This window comes from Microtus oregoni, unplaced genomic scaffold (assembly GCF_018167655.1).
Source record: "Microtus oregoni isolate MIOR12 unplaced genomic scaffold, Mior012 000000F_ref0000247, whole genome shotgun sequence".
Classification (NCBI taxonomy): Eukaryota; Metazoa; Chordata; class Mammalia; order Rodentia; family Cricetidae; genus Microtus; species Microtus oregoni.
In genome coordinates, this window is record NW_024543059.1 from 33,039,634 (window position 1) to 33,061,847 (window position 22,214).

General features: G+C 40.4%; 1 long non-coding RNA gene and 6 other non-coding genes across 7 annotated transcripts; all 7 read right to left on the reverse strand.

Moving 5' to 3' along the window:
- Positions 1 to 2,185: 2,185 nt before the first annotated feature.
- LOC121455165 lies at positions 2,186 to 2,250 on the reverse strand. Its single transcript, XR_005975444.1, has one exon. It is a non-coding gene; the product is annotated as a small nucleolar RNA SNORD109A (small nucleolar RNA).
- A 98-nt stretch (positions 2,251 to 2,348) lies between these two features.
- Positions 2,349 to 5,831, reverse strand: LOC121450299. Its single transcript, XR_005974585.1, has 3 exons — positions 5,716 to 5,831; positions 3,828 to 3,868; positions 2,349 to 2,373 (listed from the first exon to the last, which is right to left on the reverse strand). It is a non-coding gene; the product is annotated as an uncharacterized LOC121450299 (long non-coding RNA).
- LOC121455170 lies at positions 5,670 to 5,734 on the reverse strand. Its single transcript, XR_005975445.1, has one exon. It is a non-coding gene; the product is annotated as a small nucleolar RNA SNORD109A (small nucleolar RNA).
- Positions 5,832 to 9,172: 3,341 nt separating the features above from the next.
- On the reverse strand, positions 9,173 to 9,237 carry LOC121455173. The gene has a single exon (XR_005975446.1). It is a non-coding gene; the product is annotated as a small nucleolar RNA SNORD109A (small nucleolar RNA).
- A 3,426-nt stretch (positions 9,238 to 12,663) lies between these two features.
- LOC121455177 lies at positions 12,664 to 12,728 on the reverse strand. Its single transcript, XR_005975447.1, has one exon. It is a non-coding gene; the product is annotated as a small nucleolar RNA SNORD109A (small nucleolar RNA).
- A 3,426-nt stretch (positions 12,729 to 16,154) lies between these two features.
- LOC121455182 lies at positions 16,155 to 16,219 on the reverse strand. The gene has a single exon (XR_005975448.1). It is a non-coding gene; the product is annotated as a small nucleolar RNA SNORD109A (small nucleolar RNA).
- Positions 16,220 to 19,645: 3,426 nt separating this feature from the next.
- Positions 19,646 to 19,710, reverse strand: LOC121455189. Its single transcript, XR_005975449.1, has one exon. It is a non-coding gene; the product is annotated as a small nucleolar RNA SNORD109A (small nucleolar RNA).
- Positions 19,711 to 22,214: the final 2,504 nt, after the last annotated feature.

The following is a 22,214-nucleotide window of genomic DNA, read 5'->3' on the forward strand; positions in this document are numbered from 1 at the left end:
AAAATTGAGCATCCCAAATTTACCATACATCAGAAAGATTGAATAGAATGGTGGTTTGAAGAGACATTTTTGAATAACCTTCACACACCTGAAGTCACTCAATGGTGATATTTCTAAAATTTTTCACTAGCTGAGAAGGGAATTCCCCTCGATGAGACCTAGTATGTCAAAAATGAAGAGTGATAGACTTAAGGACATGGGCAGGAACAAAAACATAATGGTCAAGAGAGTATCACCTTAGAACTTAAACTCTGTGAAATTATGAAGTCCAAGATGGGACTTTTAGAAAGCCCCAGACTTTGCAAAAATGATTGAGCCAAGAGATAGACACTCGGTGCTTACCTTTTCTGCATGAAGAATAAGAAGACCTCCAGGAGTCTGTCCTGTAACAGTAGAGAAATAAAAGTTATCAGGGATGCTAAGTTTTCCACACAACACTGTCTGCCTTGATAGCCACATTATGCAGACTACCTAGCATACCCACCCTTTCCATCCAACCTTTACCTGTTTCTTCCTTCCTCTATTTTGGCTTGTCTTACAATGACACCTTTCCTTCCTGATTGCTTCTACCAAGCTGCCAGTCTCTGTCCTTTAGACAATAACCTAAGTGGAGACAGTAGTTTTCCCTTCGATTTACTACGGGCAGATGGAGAGTAGCATGGGGATGTCATGGTGCCTCTCTCTCATACTCCTTTGTCCTGACATCTTCTATTCCACATCTCCTAGCACACTGTATCTGCTTTAAGAAGGATGGGGCCTGACAGAATCTCGGATGTTGCTTTCACATCTTTTAGAAGACATGGCTGAGCAAACAGTTCCCTAGAGGTGTATCATCTTCCGATTCATCATGAGAAAATATTTTTCACCCAAGCACAGCAACAGCATTATGGATGATAGAATCAAGAGAGACATCCATCAAAAAGCAGACAATGTCTGGACCTTGAGCAACTCCACTTAATCCCAAGACAGGTAATATCTTTGAATATGTAATGTGAGCAATTCTTATTTCTCTGAAGTATAGGAAATGGCAACATGAACTAAACTGGTGGATGGCAATCCGAAATTCTCTTGCGAACTTCTGGTTGGGAATGGTGTATGTCATTTGGAGAGCAGGAGGTGTTGTTCATTCGAATTCCCTACCCATGTACAATGTTGGTGATCATAACATTTCTCTGGATCTTTGGGGAAATCTGAGGATTTTCTTTCATCATGGCTCTGTGTTATATGCAACTTATCTCTGAATCTTTTTCTGTTAGTTGGGAATTGGTTGCTCTGATCAGTGATTGCCTTCACCCCTGTTACACGTGAAAGCTTCATGTGTCTGCTGCATTATTTATGCTCCTCGGGAACATGCTTCCCATTTTGTCCCAGCTGATTGGTTTGGAGGCCTGCATGGAAGTGAAATGCTTGATGGACGTTGGAATTGTATCTCTGAGCCAACTATACTTCTTGTGAATCTCTCAGCATGCAAATAAATCAAAACAGTGTAAACAACGTGAAGGTCCGAATCACAGACCAGGCTGATGAAAAGACAGATTTTAATTGGACTTTATCAAAAAGTTCTCTCATCTTTGAATAAGAAATTATGATAGTAAGATATGAGAGCTGAGAATATCCAGACATGAAAAACAACTCTATATGGTGGCTGGAGCGTGAGATGACCATTAGCATGGAGAATTGATACAGCATCCAGGGAGTGTGATATATTCAGAGACAACAAGGGAAATGGAATGACTCTCACAATATGGGAAATAATCAGGCCTTCCTGCCTAAATTGTGAAAGGAACAGGAATCCCAAAGCTCTCCAAATTTGGCAGTCAGGGTGGGCACGAGTCCTGCCACCTCCTCTTGCCCTTGTCCCATTGTAGTTATGTCCAATTCATCAGAGAGGATCATTGAGATTCTCTGTAATGAATTCACTGCTTCCACCTCTTTTTGAGTCCTTCTTTCATGCATGTAAGGGCAAATAACTTCAAACCAATGTACAGTCTGGGCTTTCGTATGGTTCTTTTTCGAGGCAGAATATGGAAGCCGAAAGCTGGACAGTTTTCACTTCAAGCAAGTTGCTCTTCTCTCAAAATTTAGGAGATCAAAGCCCGTCTGCACTGTAACTGCCTTCCTTTAAAAGGCAAGAGTGCTAGCCATGTTCTGGAAGCATCACGGTCGTCAAGACCACCACTTATCTGGACCTCAGAGGGGTTATGTTTGAGTCAATCAGCGTCCTCAGAAACCTGTTGTCATCATCGATCCAGAGAAGGCAGCTTTGAACACATGAGCATCCCCAGTGACACTGGAAAGCAGTGAAAGATAGACTCTTTGGCTTTGAAGAGGAAGATCAGCATTGTGCGGCAGGCTTCTTTCTCAGGATCTCAACTGAGGTAAAGCATCAAGGAGATCATGAAGACATTTTCTCCTATACGTTATAGCCCATTAGTCATCAACAAATATCAACACTCTATTGTGCCACAGGAACAGAACACAAGATAAACACATGATGAATTTTGATGAATTGAATTTGATCTTGACAACTAGCTTCATGGACAAAAAGAAGAAAAGTATAAAATAAAATGCAACAAAAATACAGGGGTGTACTTAATATGTTTCAAAGGGCAAAAATGTTCCTGGATTTCTTGATTACCTATTCAAGATGGAAGTTTTTGATAGTTTCCAATTCCTCCTATTTCAGTGTGTCATCATCATCATCAAAATCACCATCACCATCACCATCATCATCATCATGATCATCAACATTGTTTTATGCCTTATCCTCCACCCTTTCTAGCAGCCAATTCTTTCCTCAGTTTACCTCTATGGACATTGCAGTCAGTCTTGCCAGTGTCCATGTTGCTTTCATGTTGAAATTCTTAGCCTAACAACCTCAACCACATGGCTGTCTCTGCCCTCTTGTCATGAGAGGAAAGCCAGCGGAACCAACAATAATAGGCAATTATAACCAATGAATTTAAAATCAATTTTATCTTTCTGGTAGAGTTTTTTGTGTTTGTGTGTCTCTTGTGACAACATGCTCTTTTATTTCATGAATATTAACAAAGGTTCAGCTTCAACTTCCATATTAGGTAAATATTATATAGGACTTGACTCTGATCCTTTCTCTGAGCTTTGGAACCCACAATCGCTCCACACAAACCTACTTTTCAGATTTGAGATAAAATGCTTTTTATAAAATATATATGATCAAGCTGCCATTTGGAGAGGCTCTCCATGAAAAGAAACACACCCAGATGCACCAGTAACCTGGAAGTCTGAAGATTTTTTTTGTGAAACTGAAAGGGGGAAATTTCTGAAATCACATAAATTAAAGACAGAGTAGCAAAACACTTATCTTGCTTCTCAGTATGCTAGATGGCTACATTCAAGGGTGGGCTCGGCGGCAATTCTCAAGAAGAGGACTGCTCAAAACGGGTGGAAAGAAGTGTTGGGTGAATGGAGGTGAGGTGAAAAACCCTTAAATCATGGGATACATGAAAATTGAGCATCCCAAATTTACCATACATCAGAAAGATTGAATAGAATGGTGGTTTTAAGAGACATTTTTGAATAACCTTCACACACCTGAAGTCACTCAATGGTGATATTTCTAAAATTTTTCACTAGCTGAGAAGGGAATTCCCCTCTATGAGACCTAGTATGTCAAAAATGAAGAGTGATAGACTTAAGGACATGGGCAGGAACAAAAACATAATGGTCAAGAGAGTATCACCTTAGAACTTAAACTCTGTGAAATTATGAAGTCCAAGATGGGACTTTTAGAAAGCCCCAGACTTTGCAAAAATGATTGAGCCAAGAGATAGACACTCGGTGCTTACCTTTTCTGCATGAAGAATAAGAAGACCTCCAGGATTCTGTCCTGTAACAGTAGAGAAATAAAAGTTATCAGGGATGCTAAGTTTTCCACACAACACTGTCTGCCTTGATAGCCACATTATGCAGACTACCTAGCATACCCACCCTTTCCATCCAACCTTTACCTGTTTCTTCCTTCCTCTATTTTGGCTTGTCTTACAATGACACCTTTCCTTCCTGATTGCTTCTACCAAGCTGCCAGTCTCTGTCCTTTAGACAATAACCTAAGTGGAGACAGTAGTTTTCCCTTCGATTTACTACGGGCAGATGGAGAGTAGCATGGGGATGTCATGGTGCCTCTCTCTCATACTCCTTTGTCCTGACATCTTCTATTCCACATCTCCTAGCACACTGTATCTGCTTTAAGAAGGATGGGGCCTGACAGAATCTCGGATGTTGCTTTCACATCTTTTAGAAGACATGGCTGAGCAAACAGTTCCCTAGAGGTGTATCATCTTCCGATTCATCATGAGAAAATATTTTTCACCCAAGCACAGCAACAGCATTATGGATGATAGAATCAAGAGAGACATCCATCAAAAAGCAGACAATGTCTGGACCTTGAGCAACTCCACTTAATCCCAAGACAGGTAATATCTTTGAATATGTAATGTGAGCAATTCTTATTTCTCTGAAGTATAGGAAATGGCAACATGAACTAAACTGGTGGATGGCAATCCAAAATTCTCTTGCGAACTTCTGGTTGGGAATGGTGTATGTCATTTGGAGAGCAGGAGGTGTTGTTCATTCGAATTCCCTACCCATGTACAATGTTGGTGATCATAACATTTCTCTGGATCTTTGGGGAAATCTGAGGATTTTCTTTCATCATGTCTCTGTGTTATATGCAACTTATCTCTGAATCTTTTTCTGTTAGTTGGGAATTGGTTGCTCTGATCAGTGATTGCCTTACCCCTGTTACACGTGAAAGCTTCATGTGTCTGCTGCATTATTTATGCTCCTCGGGAACATGCTTCCCATTTTGTCCCAGCTGATTGGTTTGGAGGCCTGCATGGAAGTGAAATGCTTGATGGACATTGGAATTGTATCTATGAGCCAACTATACTTCTTGTGAATCTCTCAGCATGCAAATAAATCAAAACAGTGTAAACAACGTGAAGGTCCGAATCACAGACCAGGCTGATGAAAAGACAGATTTTAATTGGACTTTATCAAAAAGTTCTCTCATCTTTGAATAAGAAATTATGATAGTAAGATATGAGAGCTGAGAATATCCAGACATGAAAAACAACTCTATATGGTGGCTGGAGCGTGAGATGACCATTAGCATGGAGAATTGATACAGCATCCAGGGAGTGTGATATATTCAGAGACAACAAGGGAAATGGAATGACTCTCACAATATGGGAAATAATCAGGCCTTCCTGCCTAAATTGTGAAAGGAACAGGAATCCCAAAGCTCTCCAAATTTGGCAGTCAGGGTGGGCACGAGTCCTGCCACCTCCTCTTGCCCTCGTCCCATTGTAGTTATGTCCAATTCATCAGAGAGGATCATTGAGATTCTCTGTAATGAATTCACTGCTTCCACCTCTTTTTGAGTCCTTCTTTCATGCATGTAAGGGCAAATAACTTCAAACCAATGTACAGTCTGGGCTTTCGTATGGTTCTTTTTCGAGGCAGAATATGGAAGCCGAAAGCTGGACAGTTTTCACTTCAAGCAAGTTGCTCTTCTCTCAAAATTTAGGAGATCAAAGCCCGTCTGCACTGTAACTGCCTTCCTTTAAAAGGCAAGAGTGCTAGCCATGTTCTGGAAGCATCACGGTCGTCAAGACCACCACTTATCTGGACCTCAGAGGGGTTATGTTTGAGTCAATCAGCGTCCTCAGAAACCTGTTGTCATCATCGATCCAGAGAAGGCAGCTTTGAACACATGAGCATCCCCAGTGACACTGGAAAGCAGTGAAAGATAGACTCTTTGGCTTTGAAGAGGAAGATCAGCATTGTGCGGCAGGCTTCTTTCTCAGGATCTCAACTGAGGTAAAGCATCAAGGAGATCATGAAGACATTTTCTCCTATACGTTATAGCCCATTAGTCATCAACAAATATCAACACTCTATTGTGCCACAGGAACAGAACACAAGATAAACACATGATGAATTTTGATGAATTGAATTTGATCTTGACAACTAGCTTCATGGACAAAAAGAAGAAAAGTATAAAATAAAATGCAACAAAAATACAGGGGTGTACTTAATATGTTTCAAAGGGCAAAAATGTTCCTGGATTTCTTGATTACCTATTCAAGATGGAAGTTTTTGATAGTTTCCAATTCCTCCTATTTCAGTGTGTCATCATCATCATCTGCATAACCATCACCATCACCATCACCATCACCATCACCATCATCATCATCATGATCATCAACATTGTTTTATGCCTTATCCTCCACCCTTTCTAGCAGCCAATTCTTTCCTCACTTTACCTCTATGGACATTGCTGTCAGTCTTGCCAGTGTCCATGTTGCTTTCATGTTGAAATTCTTAGCCTAACAACCTCAACCACATGGCTGTCTCTGCCCTATTGTCATGAGAGGAAAGCCAGCGGAACCAACAATAATAGGCAATTATAACCAATGAATTTAAAATCAATTTTATCTTTCTGGTAGAGTTTTTTGTGTTTGTGTGTCTCTTGTGACAACATGCTCTTTTATTTCATGAATATTAACAAAGGTTCAGCTTCAACTTCCATATTAGGTAAATATTATATAGGACTTGACTCTGATCATTTCTCTGAGCTTTGGAACCCACAATCGCTCCACACAAACCTACTTTTCAGATTTGAGATAAAATGCTTTTTATAAAATATATATGATCAAGCTGCCATTTGGAGAGGCTCTCCATGAAAAGAAACACACCCAGATGCACCAGTAACCTGGAAGTTTGAAGATTTTTTTTGTGAAACTGAAAGGGGGAAATTTCTGAAATCACATAAATTAAAGACAGAGTAGCAAAACACTTATCTTGCTTCTCAGTATGCTAGATGGCTACATTCAAGGGTGGGCTCGCCGGCAATTCTCAAGAAGAGGACTGCTCAAAACGGGTGGAAAGAAGTGTTGGGTGAATGGAGGTGAGGTGAAAAACCCTTAAATCATGGGATACATGAAAATTGAGCATCCCAAATTTACCATACATCAGAAAGATTGAATAGAATGGTGGTTTTAAGAGACATTTTTGAATAACCTTCACACACCTGAGGTCACTCAATGGTGATATTTCTAAAATTTTTCACTAGCTGAGAAGGGAATTCCCCTCTATGAGACCTAGTATGTCAAAAATGAAGAGTGATAGACTTAAGGACATGGGCAGGAACAAAAACATAATGGTCAAGAGAGTATCACCTTAGAACTTAAACTCTGTGAAATTATGAAGTCCAAGATGGGACTTTTAGAAATCCCCAGACTTTGCAAAAATGATTGAGCCAAGAGATAGACACTCGGTGCTTACCTTTTCTGCATGAAGAATAAGAAGACTTCCAGGATTCTGTCCTGTAACAGTAGAGAAATAAAAGTTATCAGGGATGCTAAGTTTTCCACACAACACTGTCTGCCTTGATAGCCACATTATGCAGACTACCTAGCATACCCACCCTTTCCATCCAACCTTTACCTGTTTCTTCCTTCCTCTATTTTGGCTTGTCTTACAATGACACCTTTCCTTCCTGATTGCTTCTACCAAGCTGCCAGTCTCTGTCCTTTAGACAATAACCTAAGTGGAGACAGTAGTTTTCCCTTCGATTTACTACGGGCAGATGGAGAGTAGCATGGGGATGTCATGGTGCCTCTCTCTCATACTCCTTTGTCCTGACATCTTCTATTCCACATCTCCTAGCACACTGTATCTGCTTTAAGAAGGATGGGGCCTGACAGAATCTCGGATGTTGCTTTCACATCTTTTAGAAGACATGGCTGAGCAAACAGTTCCCTAGAGGTGTATCATCTTCCGATTCATCATGAGAAAATATTTTTCACCCAAGCACAGCAACAGCATTATGGATGATAGAATCAAGAGAGACATCCATCAAAAAGCAGACAATGTCTGGACCTTGAGCAACTCCACTTAATCCCAAGACAGGAAATATCTTTGAATATGTAATGTGAGCAATTCTTATTTCTCTGAAGTATAGGAAATGGCAACATGCACTAAACTGGTGGATGGCAATCCAAAATTCTCTTGCGAACTTCTGGTTGGGAATGGTGTATGTCATTTGGAGAGCAGGAGGTGTTGTTCATTCGAATTCCCTACCCATGTACAATGTTGGTGATCATAACATTTCTCTGGATCTTTGGGGAAATCTGAGGATTTTCTTTCATCATGTCTCTGTGTTATATGCAACTTATCTCTGAATCTTTTTCTGTTAGTTGGGAATTGGTTGCTCTGATCAGTGATTGCCTTCACCCCTGTTACACGTGAAAGCTTCATGTGTCTGCTGCATTATTTATGCTCCTCGGGAACATGCTTCCCATTTTGTCCCAGCTGATTGGTTTGGAGGCCTGCATGGAAGTGAAATGCTTGATGGACGTTGGAATTGTATCTCTGAGCCAACTATACTTCTTGTGAATCTCTCAGCATGCAAATAAATCAAAACAGTGTAAACAACGTGAAGGTCCGAATCACAGACCAGGCTGATGAAAAGACAGATTTTAATTGGACTTTATCAAAAAGTTCTCTCATCTTTGAATAAGAAATTATGATAGTAAGATATGAGAGCTGAGAATATCCAGACATGAAAAACAACTCTATATGGTGGCTGGAGCGTGAGATGACCATTAGCATGGAGAATTGATACAGCATCCAGGGAGTGTGATATATTCAGAGACAACAAGGGAAATGGAATGACTCTCACAATATGGGAAATAATCAGGCCTTCCTGCCTAAATTGTGAAAGGAACTGGAATCCCAAAGCTCTCCAAATTTGGCAGTCAGGGTGGGCACGAGTCCTGCCACCTCCTCTTGCCCTCGTCCCATTGTAGTTATGTCCAATTCATCAGCGAGGATCATTGAGATTCTCTGTAATGAATTCACTGCTTCCACCTCTTTTTGAGTCCTTCTTTCATGCATGTAAGGGCAAATAACTTCAAATCAATGTACAGTCCGGGCTTTCGTATGGTTCTTTTTCGAGGCAGAATATGGAAGCAGAAAGCTGGACAGTTTTCACTTCAAGCAAGTTGCTCTTCTCTCAAAATTTAGGAGATCAAAGCCCGTCTGCACTGTAACTGCCTTCCTTTAAAAGGCAAGAGTGCTAGCCATGTTCTGGAAGCATCACGGTCGTCAAGACCACCACTTATCTGGACCTCAGAGGGGTTATGTTTGAGTCAATCAGCGTCCTCAGAAACCTGTTGTCATCATCGATCCAGAGAAGGCAGCTTTGAACACATGAGCATCCCCAGTGACACTGGAAAGCAGTGAAAGATAGACTCTTTGGCTTTGAAGAGGAAGATCAGCATTGTGCGGCAGGCTTCTTTCTCAGGATCTCAACTGAGGTAAGGCATCAAGGAGATCATGAAGACATTTTCTCCTATACGTTATAGCCCATTAGTCATCAACAAATATCAACACTCTATTGTGCCACAGGAACAGAACACAAGATAAACACATGATGAATTTTGATGAATTGAATTTGATCTTGACAACTAGCTTCATGGACAAAAAGAAGAAAAGTATAAAATAAAATGCAACAAAAATACAGGGGTGTACTTAATATGTTTCAAAGGGCAAAAATGTTCCTGGATTTCTTGATTACCTATTCAAGATGGAAGTTTTTGATAGTTTCCAATTCCTCCTATTTCAGTGTGTCATCATCATCATCAAAATCACCATCACCATCAAAATCACCATCATCATCATCATGATCATCAACATTGTTTTATGCCTTATCCTCCACCCTTTCTAGCAGCCAATTCTTTCCTCACTTTACCTCTATGGACATTGCTGTCAGTCTTGCCAGTGTCCATGTTGCTTTCATGTTGAAATTCTTAGCCTAACAACCTCAACCACATGGCTGTCTCTGCCCTCTTGTCATGAGAGGAAAGCCAGCGGAACCAACAATAATAGGCAATTATAACCAATGAATTTAAAATCAATTTTATCTTTCTGGTAGAGTTTTTTGTGTTTGTGTGTCTCTTGTGACAACATGCTCTTTTATTTCATGAATATTAACAAAGGTTCAGCTTCAACTTCCATATTAGGTAAATATTATATAGGACTTGACTCTGATCATTTCTCTGAGCTTTGGAACCCACAATCGCTCCACACAAACCTACTTTTCAGATTTGAGATAAAATGCTTTTTATAAAATATATATGATCAAGCTGCCATTTGGAGAGGCTCTCCATGAAAAGAAACACACCCAGATGCACCAGTAACCTGGAAGTCTGAAGATTTTTTTTGTGAAACTGAAAGGGGGAAATTTCTGAAATCACATAAATTAAAGACAGAGTAGCAAAACACTTATCTTGCTTCTCAGTATGCTAGATGGCTACATTCAAGGGTGGGCTCGCCGGCAATTCTCAAGAAGAGGACTGCTCAAAACGGGTGGAAAGAAGTGTTGGGTGAATGGAGGTGAGGTGAAAAACCCTTAAATCATGGGATACATGAAAATTGAGCATCCCAAATTTACCATACATCAGAAAGATTGAATAGAATGGTGGTTTTAAGAGACATTTTTGAATAACCTTCACACACCTGAGGTCACTCAATGGTGATATTTCTAAAATTTTTCACTAGCTGAGAAGGGAATTCCCCTCTATGAGACCTAGTATGTCAAAAATGAAGAGTGATAGACTTAAGGACATGGGCAGGAACAAAAACATAATGGTCAAGAGAGTATCACCTTAGAACTTAAACTCTGTGAAATTATGAAGTCCAAGATGGGACTTTTAGAAATCCCCAGACTTTGCAAAAATGATTGAGCCAAGAGATAGACACTCGGTGCTTACCTTTTCTGCATGAAGAATAAGAAGACTTCCAGGATTCTGTCCTGTAACAGTAGAGAAATAAAAGTTATCAGGGATGCTAAGTTTTCCACACAACACTGTCTGCCTTGATAGCCACATTATGCAGACTACCTAGCATACCCACCCTTTCCATCCAACCTTTACCTGTTTCTTCCTTCCTCTATTTTGGCTTGTCTTACAATGACACCTTTCCTTCCTGATTGCTTCTACCAAGCTGCCAGTCTCTGTCCTTTAGACAATAACCTAAGTGGAGACAGTAGTTTTCCCTTCGATTTACTACGGGCAGATGGAGAGTAGCATGGGGATGTCATGGTGCCTCTCTCTCATACTCCTTTGTCCTGACATCTTCTATTCCACATCTCCTAGCACACTGTATCTGCTTTAAGAAGGATGGGGCCTGACAGAATCTCGGATGTTGCTTTCACATCTTTTAGAAGACATGGCTGAGCAAACAGTTCCCTAGAGGTGTATCATCTTCCGATTCATCATGAGAAAATATTTTTCACCCAAGCACAGCAACAGCATTATGGATGATAGAATCAAGAGAGACATCCATCAAAAAGCAGACAATGTCTGGACCTTGAGCAACTCCACTTAATCCCAAGACAGGAAATATCTTTGAATATGTAATGTGAGCAATTCTTATTTCTCTGAAGTATAGGAAATGGCAACATGCACTAAACTGGTGGATGGCAATCCAAAATTCTCTTGCGAACTTCTGGTTGGGAATGGTGTATGTCATTTGGAGAGCAGGAGGTGTTGTTCATTCGAATTCCCTACCCATGTACAATGTTGGTGATCATAACATTTCTCTGGATCTTTGGGGAAATCTGAGGATTTTCTTTCATCATGTCTCTGTGTTATATGCAACTTATCTCTGAATCTTTTTCTGTTAGTTGGGAATTGGTTGCTCTGATCAGTGATTGCCTTCACCCCTGTTACACGTGAAAGCTTCATGTGTCTGCTGCATTATTTATGCTCCTCGGGAACATGCTTCCCATTTTGTCCCAGCTGATTGGTTTGGAGGCCTGCATGGAAGTGAAATGCTTGATGGACGTTGGAATTGTATCTCTGAGCCAACTATACTTCTTGTGAATCTCTCAGCATGCAAATAAATCAAAACAGTGTAAACAACGTGAAGGTCCGAATCACAGACCAGGCTGATGAAAAGACAGATTTTAATTGGACTTTATCAAAAAGTTCTCTCATCTTTGAATAAGAAATTATGATAGTAAGATATGAGAGCTGAGAATATCCAGACATGAAAAACAACTCTATATGGTGGCTGGAGCGTGAGATGACCATTAGCATGGAGAATTGATACAGCATCCAGGGAGTGTGATATATTCAGAGACAACAAGGGAAATGGAATGACTCTCACAATATGGGAAATAATCAGGCCTTCCTGCCTAAATTGTGAAAGGAACTGGAATCCCAAAGCTCTCCAAATTTGGCAGTCAGGGTGGGCACGAGTCCTGCCACCTCCTCTTGCCCTCGTCCCATTGTAGTTATGTCCAATTCATCAGCGAGGATCATTGAGATTCTCTGTAATGAATTCACTGCTTCCACCTCTTTTTGAGTCCTTCTTTCATGCATGTAAGGGCAAATAACTTCAAATCAATGTACAGTCCGGGCTTTCGTATGGTTCTTTTTCGAGGCAGAATATGGAAGCAGAAAGCTGGACAGTTTTCACTTCAAGCAAGTTGCTCTTCTCTCAAAATTTAGGAGATCAAAGCCCGTCTGCACTGTAACTGCCTTCCTTTAAAAGGCAAGAGTGCTAGCCATGTTCTGGAAGCATCACGGTCGTCAAGACCACCACTTATCTGGACCTCAGAGGGGTTATGTTTGAGTCAATCAGCGTCCTCAGAAACCTGTTGTCATCATCGATCCAGAGAAGGCAGCTTTGAACACATGAGCATCCCCAGTGACACTGGAAAGCAGTGAAAGATAGACTCTTTGGCTTTGAAGAGGAAGATCAGCATTGTGCGGCAGGCTTCTTTCTCAGGATCTCAACTGAGGTAAGGCATCAAGGAGATCATGAAGACATTTTCTCCTATACGTTATAGCCCATTAGTCATCAACAAATATCAACACTCTATTGTGCCACAGGAACAGAACACAAGATAAACACATGATGAATTTTGATGAATTGAATTTGATCTTGACAACTAGCTTCATGGACAAAAAGAAGAAAAGTATAAAATAAAATGCAACAAAAATACAGGGGTGTACTTAATATGTTTCAAAGGGCAAAAATGTTCCTGGATTTCTTGATTACCTATTCAAGATGGAAGTTTTTGATAGTTTCCAATTCCTCCTATTTCAGTGTGTCATCATCATCATCAAAATCACCATCACCATCAAAATCACCATCATCATCATCATGATCATCAACATTGTTTTATGCCTTATCCTCCACCCTTTCTAGCAGCCAATTCTTTCCTCAGTTTACCTCTATGGACATTGCAGTCAGTCTTGCCAGTGTCCATGTTGCTTTCATGTTGAAATTCTTAGCCTAACAACCTCAACCACATGGCTGTCTCTGCCCTCTTGTCATGAGAGGAAAGCCAGCGGAACCAACAATAATAGGCAATTATAACCAATGAATTTAAAATCAATTTTATCTTTCTGGTAGAGTTTTTTGTGTTTGTGTGTCTCTTGTGACAACATGCTCTTTTATTTCATGAATATTAACAAAGGTTCAGCTTCAACTTCCATATTAGGTAAATATTATATAGGACTTGACTCTGATCATTTCTCTGAGCTTTGGAACCCACAATCGCTCCACACAAACCTACTTTTCAGATTTGAGATAAAATGCTTTTTATAAAATATATATGATCAAGCTGCCATTTGGAGAGGCTCTCCATGAAAAGAAACACACCCAGATGCACCAGTAACCTGGAAGTCTGAAGATTTTTTTTGTGAAACTGAAAGGGGGAAATTTCTGAAATCACATAAATTAAAGACAGAGTAGCAAAACACTTATCTTGCTTCTCAGTATGCTAGATGGCTACATTCAAGGGTGGGCTCGCCGGCAATTCTCAAGAAGAGGACTGCTCAAAACGGGTGGAAAGAAGTGTTGGGTGAATGGAGGTGAGGTGAAAAACCCTTAAATCATGGGATACATGAAAATTGAGCATCCCAAATTTACCATACATCAGAAAGATTGAATAGAATGGTGGTTTTAAGAGACATTTTTGAATAACCTTCACACACCTGAGGTCACTCAATGGTGATATTTCTAAAATTTTTCACTAGCTGAGAAGGGAATTCCCCTCTATGAGACCTAGTATGTCAAAAATGAAGAGTGATAGACTTAAGGACATGGGCAGGAACAAAAACATAATGGTCAAGAGAGTATCACCTTAGAACTTAAACTCTGTGAAATTATGAAGTCCAAGATGGGACTTTTAGAAATCCCCAGACTTTGCAAAAATGATTGAGCCAAGAGATAGACACTCGGTGCTTACCTTTTCTGCATGAAGAATAAGAAGACTTCCAGGATTCTGTCCTGTAACAGTAGAGAAATAAAAGTTATCAGGGATGCTAAGTTTTCCACACAACACTGTCTGCCTTGATAGCCACATTATGCAGACTACCTAGCATACCCACCCTTTCCATCCAACCTTTACCTGTTTCTTCCTTCCTCTATTTTGGCTTGTCTTACAATGACACCTTTCCTTCCTGATTGCTTCTACCAAGCTGCCAGTCTCTGTCCTTTAGACAATAACCTAAGTGGAGACAGTAGTTTTCCCTTCGATTTACTACGGGCAGATGGAGAGTAGCATGGGGATGTCATGGTGCCTCTCTCTCATACTCCTTTGTCCTGACATCTTCTATTCCACATCTCCTAGCACACTGTATCTGCTTTAAGAAGGATGGGGCCTGACAGAATCTCGGATGTTGCTTTCACATCTTTTAGAAGACATGGCTGAGCAAACAGTTCCCTAGAGGTGTATCATCTTCCGATTCATCATGAGAAAATATTTTTCACCCAAGCACAGCAACAGCATTATGGATGATAGAATCAAGAGAGACATCCATCAAAAAGCAGACAATGTCTGGACCTTGAGCAACTCCACTTAATCCCAAGACAGGAAATATCTTTGAATATGTAATGTGAGCAATTCTTATTTCTCTGAAGTATAGGAAATGGCAACATGCACTAAACTGGTGGATGGCAATCCAAAATTCTCTTGCGAACTTCTGGTTGGGAATGGTGTATGTCATTTGGAGAGCAGGAGGTGTTGTTCATTCGAATTCCCTACCCATGTACAATGTTGGTGATCATAACATTTCTCTGGATCTTTGGGGAAATCTGAGGATTTTCTTTCATCATGTCTCTGTGTTATATGCAACTTATCTCTGAATCTTTTTCTGTTAGTTGGGAATTGGTTGCTCTGATCAGTGATTGCCTTCACCCCTGTTACACGTGAAAGCTTCATGTGTCTGCTGCATTATTTATGCTCCTCGGGAACATGCTTCCCATTTTGTCCCAGCTGATTGGTTTGGAGGCCTGCATGGAAGTGAAATGCTTGATGGACGTTGGAATTGTATCTCTGAGCCAACTATACTTCTTGTGAATCTCTCAGCATGCAAATAAATCAAAACAGTGTAAACAACGTGAAGGTCCGAATCACAGACCAGGCTGATGAAAAGACAGATTTTAATTGGACTTTATCAAAAAGTTCTCTCATCTTTGAATAAGAAATTATGATAGTAAGATATGAGAGCTGAGAATATCCAGACATGAAAAACAACTCTATATGGTGGCTGGAGCGTGAGATGACCATTAGCATGGAGAATTGATACAGCATCCAGGGAGTGTGATATATTCAGAGACAACAAGGGAAATGGAATGACTCTCACAATATGGGAAATAATCAGGCCTTCCTGCCTAAATTGTGAAAGGAACAGGAATCCCAAAGCTCTCCAAATTTGGCAGTCAGGGTGGGCACGAGTCCTGCCACCTCCTCTTGCCCTCGTCCAATTGTAGTTATGTCCAATTCATCAGCGAGGATCATTGAGATTCTCTGTAATGAATTCACTGCTTCCACCTCTTTTTGAGTCCTTCTTTCATGCATGTAAGGGCAAATAACTTCAAATCAATGTACAGTCCGGGCTTTCGTATGGTTCTTTTTCGAGGCAGAATATGGAAGCAGAAAGCTGGACAGTTTTTACTTCAAGCAAGTTGCTCTTCTCTCAAAATTTAGGAGATCAAAGCCCGTCTGCACTGTAACTGCCTTCCTTTAAAAGGCAAGAGTGCTAGCCATGTTCTGGAAGCATCACGGTCGTCAAGACCACCACTTATCTGGACCTCAGAGGGGTTATGTTTGAGTCAATCAGCGTCCTCAGAAACCTGTTGTCATCATCGATCCAGAGAAGGCAGCTTTGAACACATGAGCATCCCCAGTGACACTGGAAAGCAGTGAAAGATAGACTCTTTGGCTTTGAAGAGGAAGATCAGCATTGTGCGGCAGGCTTCTTTCTCAGGATCTCAACTGAGGTAAGGCATCAAGGAGATCATGAAGACATTTTCTCCTATACGTTATAGCCCATTAGTCATCAACAAATATCAACACTCTATTGTGCCACAGGAACAGAACACAAGATAAACACATGATGAATTTTGATGAATTGAATTTGATCTTGACAACTAGCTTCATGGACAAAAAGAAGAAAAGTATAAAATAAAATGCAACAAAAATACAGGGGTGTACTTAATATGTTTCAAAGGGCAAAAATGTTCCTGGATTTCTTGATTACCTATTCAAGATGGAAGTTTTTGATAGTTTCCAATTCCTCCTATTTCAGTGTGTCATCATCATCATCAAAATCACCATCACCATCAAAATCACCATCATCATCATCATGATCATCAACATTGTTTTATGCCTTATCCTCCACCCTTTCTAGCAGCCAATTCTTTCCTCAGTTTACCTCTATGGACATTGCAGTCAGTCTTGCCAGTGTCCATGTTGCTTTCATGTTGAAATTCTTAGCCTAACAACCTCAACCACATGGCTGTCTCTGCCCTCTTGTCATGAGAGGAAAGCCAGCGGAACCAACAATAATAGGCAATTATAACCAATGAATTTAAAATCAATTTTATCTTTCTGGTAGAGTTTTTTGTGTTTGTGTGTCTCTTGTGACAACATGCTCTTTTATTTCATGAATATTAACAAAGGTTCAGCTTCAACTTCCATATTAGGTAAATATTATATAGGACTTGACTCTGATCCTTTCTCTGAGCTTTGGAACCCACAATCGCTCCACACAAACCTACTTTTCAGATTTGAGATAAAATGCTTTTTATAAAATATATATGATCAAGCTGCCATTTGGAGAGGCTCTCCATGAAAAGAAACACACCCAGATGCACCAGTAACCTGGAAGTCTGAAGATTTTTTTTGTGAAACTGAAAGGGGGAAATTTCTGAAATCACATAAATTAAAGACAGAGTAGCAAAACACTTATCTTGCTTCTCAGTATGCTAGATGGCTACATTCAAGGGTGGGCTCGCCGGCAATTCTCAAGAAGAGGACTGCTCAAAACGGGTGGAAAGAAGTGTTGGGTGAATGGAGGTGAGGTGAAAAACCCTTAAATCATGGGATACATGAAAATTGAGCATCCCAAATTTACCATACATCAGAAAGATTGAATAGAATGGTGGTTTGAAGAGACATTTTTGAATAACCTTCACACACCTGAGGTCACTCAATGGTGATATTTCTAAAATTTTTCACTAGCTGAGAAGGGAATTCCCCTCTATGAGACCTAGTATGTCAAAAATGAAGAGTGATAGACTTAAGGACATGGGCAGGAACAAAAACATAATGGTCAAGAGAGTATCACCTTAGAACTTAAACTCTGTGAAATTATGAAGTCCAAGATGGGACTTTTAGAAATCCCCAGACTTTGCAAAAATGATTGAGCCAAGAGATAGACACTCGGTGCTTACCTTTTCTGCATGAAGAATAAGAAGACTTCCAGGATTCTGTCCTGTAACAGTAGAGAAATAAAAGTTATCAGGGATGCTAAGTTTTCCACACAACACTGTCTGCCTTGATAGCCACATTATGCAGACTACCTAGCATACCCACCCTTTCCATCCAACCTTTACCTGTTTCTTCCTTCCTCTATTTTGGCTTGTCTTACAATGACACCTTTCCTTCCTGATTGCTTCTACCAAGCTGCCAGTCTCTGTCCTTTAGACAATAACCTAAGTGGAGACAGTAGTTTTCCCTTCGATTTACTACGGGCAGATGGAGAGTAGCATGGGGATGTCATGGTGCCTCTCTCTCATACTCCTTTGTCCTGACATCTTCTATTCCACATCTCCTAGCACACTGTATCTGCTTTAAGAAGGATGGGGCCTGACAGAATCTCGGATGTTGCTTTCACATCTTTTAGAAGACATGGCTGAGCAAACAGTTCCCTAGAGGTGTATCATCTTCCGATTCATCATGAGAAAATATTTTTCACCCAAGCACAGCAACAGCATTATGGATGATAGAATCAAGAGAGACATCCATCAAAAAGCAGACAATGTCTGGACCTTGAGCAACTCCACTTAATCCCAAGACAGGAAATATCTTTGAATATGTAATGTGAGCAATTCTTATTTCTCTGAAGTATAGGAAATGGCAACATGCACTAAACTGGTGGATGGCAATCCAAAATTCTCTTGCGAACTTCTGGTTGGGAATGGTGTATGTCATTTGGAGAGCAGGAGGTGTTGTTCATTCGAATTCCCTACCCATGTACAATGTTGGTGATCATAACATTTCTCTGGATCTTTGGGGAAATCTGAGGATTTTCTTTCATCATGTCTCTGTGTTATATGCAACTTATCTCTGAATCTTTTTCTGTTAGTTGGGAATTGGTTGCTCTGATCAGTGATTGCCTTCACCCCTGTTACACGTGAAAGCTTCATGTGTCTGCTGCATTATTTATGCTCCTCGGGAACATGCTTCCCATTTTGTCCCAGCTGATTTGTTTGGAGGCCTGCATGGAAGTGAAATGCTTGATGGACGTTGGAATTGTATCTCTGAGCCAACTATACTTCTTGTGAATCTCTCATCATGCAAATAAATCAAAACAGTGTAAACAACGTGAAGGTCCGAATCACAGACCAGGCTGATGAAAAGACAGATTTTAATTGGACTTTATCAAAAAGTTCTCTCATCTTTGAATAAGAAATTATGATAGTAAGATATGAGAGCTGAGAATATCCAGACATGAAAAACAACTCTATATGGTGGCTGGAGCGTGAGATGACCATTAGCATGGAGAATTGATACAGCATCCAGGGAGTGTGATATATTCAGAGACAACAAGGGAAATGGAATGACTCTCACAATATGGGAAATAATCAGGCCTTCCTGCCTAAATTGTGAAAGGAACTGGAATCCCAAAGCTCTCCAAATTTGGCAGTCAGGGTGGGCACGAGTCCTGCCACCTCCTCTTGCCCTCGTCCCATTGTAGTTATGTCCAATTCATCAGCGAGGATCATTGAGATTCTCTGTAATGAATTCACTGCTTCCACCTCTTTTTGAGTCCTTCTTTCATGCATGTAAGGGCAAATAACTTCAAATCAATGTACAGTCCGGGCTTTCGTATGGTTCTTTTTCGAGGCAGAATATGGAAGCAGAAAGCTGGACAGTTTTCACTTCAAGCAAGTTGCTCTTCTCTCAAAATTTAGGAGATCAAAGCCCGTCTGCACTGTAACTGCCTTCCTTTAAAAGGCAAGAGTGCTAGCCATGTTCTGGAAGCATCACGGTCGTCAAGACCACCACTTATCTGGACCTCAGAGGGGTTATGTTTGAGTCAATCAGCGTCCTCAGAAACCTGTTGTCATCATCGATCCAGAGAAGGCAGCTTTGAACACATGAGCATCCCCAGTGACACTGGAAAGCAGTGAAAGATAGACTCTTTGGCTTTGAAGAGGAAGATCAGCATTGTGCGGCAGGCTTCTTTCTCAGGATCTCAACTGAGGTAAGGCATCAAGGAGATCATGAAGACATTTTCTCCTATACGTTATAGCCCATTAGTCATCAACAAATATCAACACTCTATTGTGCCACAGGAACAGAACACAAGATAAACACATGATGAATTTTGATGAATTGAATTTGATCTTGACAACTAGCTTCATGGACAAAAAGAAGAAAAGTATAAAATAAAATGCAACAAAAATACAGGGGTGTACTTAATATGTTTCAAAGGGCAAAAATGTTCCTGGATTTCTTGATTACCTATTCAAGATGGAAGTTTTTGATAGTTTCCAATTCCTCCTATTTCAGTGTGTCATCATCATCATCAAAATCACCATCACCATCAAAATCACCATCATCATCATCATGATCATCAACATTGTTTTATGCCTTATCCTCCACCCTTTCTAGCAGCCAATTCTTTCCTCAGTTTACCTCTATGGACATTGCAGTCAGTCTTGCCAGTGTCCATGTTGCTTTCATGTTGAAATTCTTAGCCTAACAACCTCAACCACATGGCTGTCTCTGCCCTCTTGTCATGAGAGGAAAGCCAGCGGAACCAACAATAATAGGCAATTATAACCAATGAATTTAAAATCAATTTTATCTTTCTGGTAGAGTTTTTTGTGTTTGTGTGTCTCTTGTGACAACATGCTCTTTTATTTCATGAATATTAACAAAGGTTCAGCTTCAACTTCCATATTAGGTAAATATTATATAGGACTTGACTCTGATCCTTTCTCTGAGCTTTGGAACCCACAATCGCTCCACACAAACCTACTTTTCAGATTTGAGATAAAATGCTTTTTATAAAATATATATGATCAAGCTGCCATTTGGAGAGGCTCTCCATGAAAAGAAACACACCCAGATGCACCAGTAACCTGGAAGTCTGAAGATTTTTTTTGTGAAACTGAAAGGGGGAAATTTCTGAAATCACATAAATTAAAGACAGAGTAGCAAAACACTTATCTTGCTTCTCAGTATGCTAGATGGCTACATTCAAGGGTGGGCTCGCCGGCAATTCTCAAGAAGAGGACTGCTCAAAACGGGTGGAAAGAAGTGTTGGGTGAATGGAGGTGAGGTGAAAAACCCTTAAATCATGGGATACATGAAAATTGAGCATCCCAAATTTACCATACATCAGAAAGATTGAATAGAATGGTGGTTTTAAGAGACATTTTTGAATAACCTTCACACACCTGAGGTCACTCAATGGTGATATTTCTAAAATTTTTCACTAGCTGAGAAGTGAATTCCCCTCTATGAGAACTAGTATGTCAAAAATGAAGAGTGATAGACTTAAGGACATGGGCAGGAACAAAAACATAATGGTCAAGAGAGTATCACCTTAGAACTTAAACTCTGTGAAATTATGAAGTCCAAGATGGGACTTTTAGAAATCCCCAGACTTTGCAAAAATGATTGAGCCAAGAGATAGACACTCGGTGCTTACCTTTTCTGCATGAAGAATAAGAAGACTTCCAGGATTCTGTCCTGTAACAGTAGAGAAATAAAAGTTATCAGGGATGCTAAGTTTTCCACACAACACTGTCTGCCTTGATAGCCACATTATGCAGACTACCTAGCATACCCACCCTTTCCATCCAACCTTTACCTGTTTCTTCCTTCCTCTATTTTGGCTTGTCTTACAATGACACCTTTCCTTCCTGATTGCTTCTACCAAGCTGCCAGTCTCTGTCCTTTAGACAATAACCTAAGTGGAGACAGTAGTTTTCCCTTCGATTTACTACGGGCAGATGGAGAGTAGCATGGGGATGTCATGGTGCCTCTCTCTCATACTCCTTTGTCCTGACATCTTCTATTCCACATCTCCTAGCACACTGTATCTGCTTTAAGAAGGATGGGGCCTGACAGAATCTCGGATGTTGCTTTCACATCTTTTAGAAGACATGGCTGAGCAAACAGTTCCCTAGAGGTGTATCATCTTCCGATTCATCATGAGAAAATATTTTTCACCCAAGCACAGCAACAGCATTATGGATGATAGAATCAAGAGAGACATCCATCAAAAAGCAGACAATGTCTGGACCTTGAGCAACTCCACTTAATCCCAAGACAGGAAATATCTTTGAATATGTAATGTGAGCAATTCTTATTTCTCTGAAGTATAGGAAATGGCAACATGCACTAAACTGGTGGATGGCAATCCAAAATTCTCTTGCGAACTTCTGGTTGGGAATGGTGTATGTCATTTGGAGAGCAGGAGGTGTTGTTCATTCGAATTCCCTACCCATGTACAATGTTGGTGATCATAACATTTCTCTGGATCTTTGGGGAAATCTGAGGATTTTCTTTCATCATGTCTCTGTGTTATATGCAACTTATCTCTGAATCTTTTTCTGTTAGTTGGGAA